Raw genomic sequence first — 9,580 nt, 5'->3', positions numbered from 1 at the left:
GAATAAATAAAGTCTTTCATATTCTTTATTTATTGTATTTACAATTAATTTAATATAAATATAGCATCAAAAATGTATTGAGTTTAAGAATTATTATACATATATATATTAAGCTGCATTTTACAAGAAGCTGCTTATTAAGAAATCGTTTATTATAGTATAAATTTTTAAATTAATACACATTATTATTGTTCCAAAAATTCGTCATTTTAGTACTTATGTAAATGCCCTAAAAAGTATGCTAACAATTTAGCATAGACTTCAACCTAAAGCGAACTTTGCTTAACCAAACTGTTTATATCTTTATGCTACAGCTAACACACTAATACACTAAAAAAAAAGGTTTGTTCATAGATCTTATCAGCTGTGCAAAGCCCAACTATGAGCATAATAAATTAACTTTATGCAAAATTGCGCATTCATGGCGTCTGATAAATGAATAAACTCCATGCTATCGGTTAGGGCATGATGTGAAATCTTCGGTTGCTTTTCCTTTTTTTTTTGGTAGGGCGCTAAGTATTTGCAGTGGAACAGCATAAAAGCAGCTGTTCCGTTATGACTGTAGGCTGGCCTACAGTCTGTGCCTGGCTTATGCATAATAGAACTGCGTACACATATGTGAATGAGCTGCGAAAAATAAAAGAGAGAGAAAAGTATTTTAATAACTGACTAACTGACTGACTGACTGAATGAATGGCTGGCTGACTGACTGACTGGCTTGCTGATTGTACGCAAACATTTCTCATTTGGCCGATGACAATGCTAAAAGTGTATTAAGCGCGAATGGAAATTCATATGCAGCTTTTCAATTGCAGCCATTTTGGCCAGTGGAGCAGCTTTGCTTTTTTTACGCTCGCTCGCTCGCTCGTTGTTCTACTCGAAGCATTGTCTGTGAAAATTGAATTTTCAATTGGAATTGAACGGCACCTGTGGTTGGCTCATGTGGCTGCTGCTGGTGCTCTGCTGATAAGTTTTAAGCCTTGAGTGCTAATCAAGCGCTGGCTGGCCAATCAATTTGGTGTCGTCGTCTTTTAATGAAGTATTTCTGCACTGCCTGTTGCTGCTGCTGCTGCTGGGCGTAGAGAGTGAATGTGGCAAGCATAGTGCATCAAGTGGCAGTCAATTTCAACTGGCTTTTGGCCAGTAGGAGGTGCCAATGGCTGCAGTTCACTCAGCTCAGTTCAGTTCAGTGTTGTGGCCAGTTGACAGTTTCATTAGTTTGGTTTACATGCTCAGTATGAAGTCGCTCACTCTGGCTCTGTGGCTATTGCCTGTTTGTTTGCATTGTATGGCCATGTTGTGCAGGATATTGGCAGCTACTGCTGACGTAACGACATCGTCCTTGCTTGTGCCTTGTCTGTTGTTGTGGCATACACCGGAAGTTGCCCCGATAACTTTATGCTGACATGTAAGGCTCAGTTATGTGACAAGCTGAAAGCTTTTATAAGTTGATTTAAATCTTAACTTTGCAGCATATTCAGTCGATGAACTAACAATGCAGTCAGCCTGTGGTTGCTAACGCTCATTAAAGTCGTAGCCTTTGATTGCACTGCAATCATAACCCTTTTCAAATTGCAAAGCCATTTAGATGCCACACACTCAAATCGCCTTACATCGCAACCTTTTAGTCGAGCCCCACACTTGTCTATGCTGTTAATAAAATTCACCTTACAAACATTTGCATTTCGTTTCGTTTCGTTCTGTGCCGCTGACCCACAAAAAAAGACAAAACAGCAGCAGCCAGCAGCAGCATCCAGTAGCAAGCAGCATGCGGCATGTGGCACGAGGCAAATCCAATGCAAAATTTAACCAAACTGTCAGTTCCAAAGGCAACGTACGCCAGGCCTATACAAGCTACACCTCGAGTACACACACACACACATACAACAGAGAACATGCGAATATAACACTACACGTCACTAGCAAGGAATTGTTTTGCAGTTATACTCCTGGGCATACTACTGAGTATCCTACTGCCAAAAGCAACAGCAACAGCAACAGCAACAAGCAAAGCTGCCCAAATCAAATGCACAGCAAGAAAATTTCAAGCATTTGTAGCATTAGCAATTAGAAGACAAAAATAGTAACAATAGTGAATCGATTAGGTAATCGATATATAATTACATAGCTAAAGTCGCTGCTATGCAGTCGGATTTTAATTAAATGAATATTGAATAAATGTATTTAAGTTACTTGTTTATAATAACAATTAAATGAATTTATTATTTAAGCTAAAATAAAATGCATTCACTTTTATTTATATAATTACATTTGCTGCCTTTCTAGAATATGTGCATGCTTTTTATAAATAAATAAATAAATCATACGCATAATACAAAATGTTTGGTCATGCAAGGCCAATAAATTTGACTTCGCAGCTACAAACAGCTGATCTAGTGTAAGCTCGCACTTTGGCGCTGAAGAAGCTCAAGCGCTCTCTTATTTGCGTTTGTATTCACGCGCTCTCTTCTTTGTGCGTGCATTTGGCACTGCACTATTAAAAGCTCGCGCTCTCTTTGTGCGTTCTCATTAAGTTCTTCTCTATCACTAATCTTCTCTGATTTTATCTATCGCTAAGTAATTATGGAGGCCGAGCCTATAATTCTCTTCATCTTCACTTACACTTCGATCGTCGCAACTAACAAGTTGAAACTTTACTCGCTCTCTCAAGCCGGTCCGTACCGTCGCTTGACATATCGCTTAATCACTTTATTTACTAATAATTAATACGGCCGTGCCTTTAATTATTCATTAGTAAGAACTTGACTTACTCTAGATATTCGAAACAGACACACATAAGTTTTTAGCTCTTATCGTAAGCCTGGCCGTGCCGCATACTCTCAATCGTATATACTCCAAACATTGTAAAATTTAACTAAACTGAAACACACAGAAACCTGCAGAAGGCAGTAATAAATGTACATACATATTATAAAAAAAAATTCCTCGTCGTCTTTCTAATATAAATTCGGGCGTTAAATCGCGATTCGCAACATTACAGCTAGCGGCAAGTGGTTAGCTCAACACAATCAATAATCATATAAGAGAAAACTAGCTCAGCTTTCAGTTTTTTTTTCTAATTTAAAAAGAATTTCGTATTTATTTTAATTACCGCTCAAACCAATTGCGAGCTTTTAAAACTTAAGCAACTTGGTCATAAACGCGCCTGCCGCCTACTTTTGTAGTTCGTTATGCTTTCGCTTGCCTCTGCCCGCCCATGAGCTTTTGCTATGAAGTATAAAAATAATTTTAGATGCATTTACTTCGAGTTGCAGCTGTCACTAGTTTTTTGTAGTGTATTTAAGGCACAAATGCTGCTCGGCTGTTATTGTTGTTATCGCCGCTTGTTGTAGCAACTTTGTTGGGCAACGCCCAACGCCGCCCACTGCTGCCTGCGCCTAGTCGCTGCCCAACTGTCACGTCGTTTACTGCTGCATGATAATGTCCCTTTGGACGTGGGATGTGAATGTTTATGCTGGACAATATGGAGTATTTTGGTGCATGTATAAGTGTGTGCGTGTGTGTGTGTGTGAGCCTATAAAAGCGAACGGAAGTTAATACGTTTACCTTTGTTTTTTGCTATACTTCGACACACAGCTGCTGCCACCTGTGCCTGTCGTACATTGTTTGTTGCCCCAGCTCGTTGTTGTTGTTGTTGTTGTTGTGGCACAAACATAGCAAATTGAATTGCGTTAATACGCTTATGCTTTGGTATGCGTGTGTGTGAGGTCAAGGCAAATGGTCAAAATAAAAATGCATATGAAAATCTATAATAAAAACAGCCAACAAATTGAGTTTAAGTGCACTTACACACACACACATGCACACACATACATATACACATAACTGTTGTGGCTTGGGATTTATAAATATAATATAACAGTTATGTGAGCTGAAATGTAAATATTTGCCTCAAATCAGGTAAAAACAATAAATTTGCAAGTCAGTAAATTTATTGTGTGTATGAGCATTAGGCACAACCGACTAGGGCGGACTCTGTAGCGAGGCTTAAGCTCTTGCAACTTTAATCTGTTACTATTGTGCAGCTTATGCTGCTTTTAGTTATAGTCACATTATAGTTTTCTATCTAGTTGAGCTGCGCATTGCCTAAGCCAAATGAATCCGCTTGTTCGCAGTCGCAGTCGCAGTCGCCGTCGCCGTCGCAGTCGTTGTGCTTGGAAAATTGCATTATTATGTATTAGCTGACAGCTCGTTGCTGGTTGCTTCGAGCTGCCACCTGCCACCTGCTTGTGGCAAGAGCTGCAACTACTACAACTACTGTCAGTTGCGCTGCTCGTCTGCTTATTATTTTCTCTTGCCCTTTTAATGCTTTGACATTTTCTTAATACACTAAAAGCCAACGTCATAGTTCAAAGACGACGGCACTTAGTGAAACAGTAAATGCAATCGCCGTTGCTTGCACTTTACGGCGTCTCAATGTGTGTGTGTGTGTGTGTGTGTCCTGCGACTTTATTTTATTTGAGCTGCATTAAGATTTTCACATTGATTCAATTTCTTAATACCTTTAAGTTAACATCCGCTTTGCCGGTTGCCTGCAGTTGGCAGTTTAGTTCTTATTTCCGTTTTCGGCAGGACGAGCTGCGCTCCGCTGAGACATCCGCAGCGTGAGCAAAGCTCTGGTGTGTGTTCGTCCTGGCGCTGGCATTATCCCTGCAATCAGCGTAACTGTAAATCACACACACATAGACACACACACATGTATGCATTGAACTATTAGAATAGTTGACACGAACTGCGAGCGAGCGAGTGAGAGAGCGAGAGAGCGTAAAAATGGCATAGGAAATGATGCTGTGATGGCTGCCAAGTCCCTTATGCTTTTCTATTATGAATGTAACTGTAACACGCAAGCAAACAACGCACACGCACACACAGATAGATAGACAGACAGGACATACACTCAGTGTCGTCGTGCAGGACATTTTTCTAAACTCAACTCGACTCGACACGGAACTTTTTGGTGTCCCACTGCCGGACGGACACATCAACGTTCGCATCGTTGCCGCACTGACGGATTTTCCGGTGCTTGTGTCAAACGCTTGTCATTTTATTTACCAACTACCTCTCTCTTTCGCACGCTCTCTCGCGCTCTCTGTCTATCTTTATACAACTTGCAGTTACTGTTGTGCTCGCCTTTTATCGGCTTAAAATGCGAAAATTGCAAATAAATAGCAAGAGTTTTGCTCTGGGCCGACGCTGCACTGCTAAATTATTTATTTAGTTTTTATTTAACATTTAACGCTCAAGAGTTGCACACACACACACAAGTTTGCATTGCTTGCTTTTAGTATCTGGCAGATACTTTCGATCAATGGCTAGACGTAACTATATAGCCAAGTTGTTGTTGTTGTTGTTGTTGTTCATTTCGTGTGCACATCAAGCGCTGTTCAAACACAATACCAACTGGCAAGCATCAAATTGCCAACTGATTGTTGAACATGGTTAACAACATTCAGCTACTTGGATTTTATGCGCTATAATTGGGATTTGTATGAGCTGCCAACAGTTTGATACTCCAGTTGTCGATTTACAGAGCTAAATGCTGAGTTATGTTTTAGCCAACTAAACAAAATACTCACCACACTACATTGAGGCATTGAGGGTTGAGTGTCTAGTCTAGTCTTCATCCTTGACTGCGTCCTGCGGTAATTTTCGACATCCGTTTAAATCAGCAAAACTCTCAACTAACTTGTGTTCCAATTCAATTTTTAAACTTTCTTTCAAACTCTGCGTACGCATAAATATTTCATTTTATTTAAAGCGCTGTTAAAACGCATGTGCTTGCCATAAATTGTGGCACATTCGTACCTGCGCCTAGTTGCTGCGCCCAACTATAAATAACTAAACAGAAAAGTGCCCAAAAACAATTTGGCAATTTTCCACTTTTTATGCAATTAATCAAAAGCAAACAGCAACCTTTGAGAGCAGCCTCAGCTCATGAATATTTCTGCACATGTATCGTGTGTGTGTGTACAACAGTTTTATAGATATGGCAAATCGTAGCTGAGCTCTTGTGGTTTGAGGTAGACAAAACTCCAAAGCAAATTCAATTAACCCTACGGAGCATGGAGAGCGTAATCAAATACACTCAAGCAATACAAATAAATGTGAACGGATGACGTTCAAGCTGAACAGGACGAAGTGAACTAAGCCGGACAAGGCACGCGCCCAACACTACAAATCGGTTAGAGAGAGAGATGGGGAGAGAGACGGACCACAATGTAACTAATTATCTCGCCTTTGACTACGACAGCGCTGCCTCTTTCGATCTCAGCGCTGCTGAGCCTGCTCACTGTTTACTCAAGCACCAGCAGCACTCAACGAAGCGAAATTTTTAATATGTGCGCAGTGAGACAGACAGACAGACATTTATCCTGAACACAAATACAACACGTGGTGTTGAGGCAAAACAACACAAATAGAAATTGAACGCACACTCTCCTCGACTCGATATGCACAATCGAATGGACAAAAGTCGCTGAAGAGTGAGCAGAGCAAGGCTTTGGCCTCTCAACGTAGTAAGTGTCAAATACGCGTGGCAGGATAACTGGACAGCAAATCGAAATCCTACACTCGAGGCTTCAAAACAAAACCGTTTTTGTTTTTTCGTTTTCGTTGCCTTGGGAGTTTGTTTGGAAATGGAAAAATATGACGCACTCCGCTTCGAGCATTGACGTTTTTGTTTTTCGACCGTGTTCAGTGCTTGACAAGGACCTGCCTGGCATCGCTCATTCATTCGATTAGCGTGCTGCACTTTTTTTTCTTTGTTGTTTGGTTATCTTAACTGCAAATTGGCAGCTGGCTTTCGAGTTGTTGCACATTTCCTGGGAAAAACAGACCAAACGGACATGAAAGATCAAGTTTAGTTTTTTTTTTGGAATTTTGCATTTATGCTGCACTAATTGCCTAAGGATTTATTTTACATTAGAACGCAACTCTAATTGGATCCCAAGAATTGGCTTAATAAGAGTTTAAAATTAATATTTGTTTTTGAATTTGAATTTCAACATGCTATAAATTTAAATTAAACGTTTAAGCTCACAATGCAACTTAATATTGCAACAACTAAAATGACTTTGCTATTTTGACTTTTTTGTTGTTCTTTGGTTTTGCATTACAGAGAGTCGCAAAAAGTTTTTAATTTGCTTTTACTTCATTTTTGGAAAGTTGTTTTTATTTATATACAAACATTTTATTTTTATTTTTTTTTTGTTGCGCTGTGGCTTTTGCTGCATCAATTTTTTGGTATATGAAATACAATTTTGTGGCAAATTAAATACACAAACGAAGCGTGCAGCTTGCCACACAATATGCCACATGCCCCACACAGCATGCAACGAAAATTTGTCTACAGCTGCGTGCGTGCAACGTTTTAAGCTTTTCTACAGTTAACACAGCTTGGCGTACGTGTGTGTGTGTGTTGCAAGTTGCTTAATATGTTATAAACTTATGTGCAATGATTGCTACGCTGCGTTATTGAAATACCCAGAACACTTTTATTGAAGTAAAAAATCGATAAATGTAGCACTCAATTTTTTATTTTAAGTTTTGTATCTTTTTGAAGCGAGCTGCAGCAGTTGCGCACAATATGCAGCTGATTTTAAATATGCAGCTAATCAAATTTTGCTCAGCAGCAGCAACTTGACCATTGGCCGTTGTCCTGGCAACGCACAAAATGCACGGAAGCAATACTTAAAAGCCAAAGCAGCTACAAGTTCATTAAACTAATAGCCAACAATTTATAACTAACTGAAGTGGACGAAGCCCACGCAGCCAAGCGGCAGTCTCAACCATCATATATATGGCTACAAACTTAAGTAGAAGACACAGAACTAATGGCTGCGCAGCTGGTGTGGGGGCTGGGGCTAGGTGAAAGGTAGAGTTGAGGTTGAGGTTGAGGTTGAGTTTGAGGCTTAGCAGCCATCCACAGGCAGTCGAAGTATTTTCAAAGTGCACACAAAACTAATCCGCTTAATGTTTTGCCTATCACTTAGCTAGTCGCTCTAACTTTAAATATTGAATATAAATATGTGTTTTAATCAAAAGACAAAAAGACTTGCTTTAAAAAAACTTAAGCTTTTACTAAGACGTCGCTTCAACTTTACTTAAGCCCATTAAAGTTTTTGGCTTCCAGCAGCAAAAGCGAACAAAAAAAGGGGAAACTAGTGAACTTTGCAGTAGTCACAACCTAAATAGTCGCCAAACACACACACACACACACACAGACAAAGCAAATAATGTGATAAGCAGCTCACACTGACGATGTATATCAAGTATACGGGTCTGCTCAGAGGCACATGTGGCATACAACTTTACTTTATATACTAATTACTAATTAAGTAATTACTTTTCTATCTGTCAACGACGCAAAGCGGGCTCAGCTGTTAGCTTTAAGCCTTTTTAGTTGTTGGCAAGTCTGAAATCTCAAAATCGATAAAGTTTCATTCAAAAATTAATTTTCTTTAAGTTTCTTTTTATCAGAATCAGTAAATTAATTAAGTGAATATATTTTCTTTAGCTGTTAACGACTTGAAGTTGCTCAACACAGGCTCAGCTTTCAACTTTAAGCCTTTTTAGTTGTATTAATCTGCATTTAAAAATTAAGTTTCCAAAAAGCCAAAAAAAACTACAAAAGCAGCTTACAGTATTTGCTTATTCACTAAATCTTAAAAGCCTTTTACTTTATCTATTTATTTTGCCAATATATATATAATAAACACGCATATGTGTGCTTGCTTTTGTTTATTTATTTGATCAACGGAGCGAAATGAAATTCCCAAATGCAAAATTATTTTACATGTTTACCATAAATCAGATTAAAAAAATATTACAAAAGTGCTAAATTCCGCAGTCTTTTAATTCTAGGCTAACACATACGCGCACCTGTGGCCTTTGCGACCACGCTGCAGCTGCAGGACATGCATAAATATAAACACAAAAGTCAATTAATTGAATAAAATAAAAACGTATTTACGGTCATGATAAAAAAGAAAAATATTGGTCAGCTGCGGGCTTAAGTGGGCGTGACACACAAAGTGTAAACGTAGGTGGAGCCAAATTTAAATGTCACACGCAACAATTTGCACTCACACACACACACACAGGCAGAGAGAAAAACGCACAAATGTATGCAAGTTATTATAAAACAGCATCGAGATGAAGCGCAAAATAAAATGCTGCATACAAATATGCGCCAGCGTGTGTATCTGTGTGTGTGTGTGTGTGCTCATGTAAAAATGCAGTTGAGCGCACTGTGAACTTTTTGAAGCGTTCGCTCTGCGATAAGTGCAAAACTTAATTAAATTTTCATCTCCATAAAATGTAATAAAAGAATAGCAGATAGAACAGAAGCGCAAAGAGAGGCTGCAATTCAACCAAAAAAATACATATATATTGACCTGGTAGGCGGCACCGCGTCAAAAGATATGATAACAAAAAAAGCATTTAAATTAAGCGAACAATGTTACAAGTGAAATGCATTAAGCTGCAGCAGTTTAATTAAATTATTATTAATCTTATTTGGTTTGTCGAGTTGAGAGAAATTGCAGTTGATTGTACACAC

The sequence above is a fragment of the Drosophila busckii genome, chromosome 3L (assembly GCF_011750605.1).
Source record: "Drosophila busckii strain San Diego stock center, stock number 13000-0081.31 chromosome 3L, ASM1175060v1, whole genome shotgun sequence".
In the NCBI taxonomy this organism is placed as follows: domain Eukaryota; kingdom Metazoa; phylum Arthropoda; class Insecta; order Diptera; family Drosophilidae; genus Drosophila; species Drosophila busckii.
Note: the sequence above shows the minus strand (reverse complement) of the source record.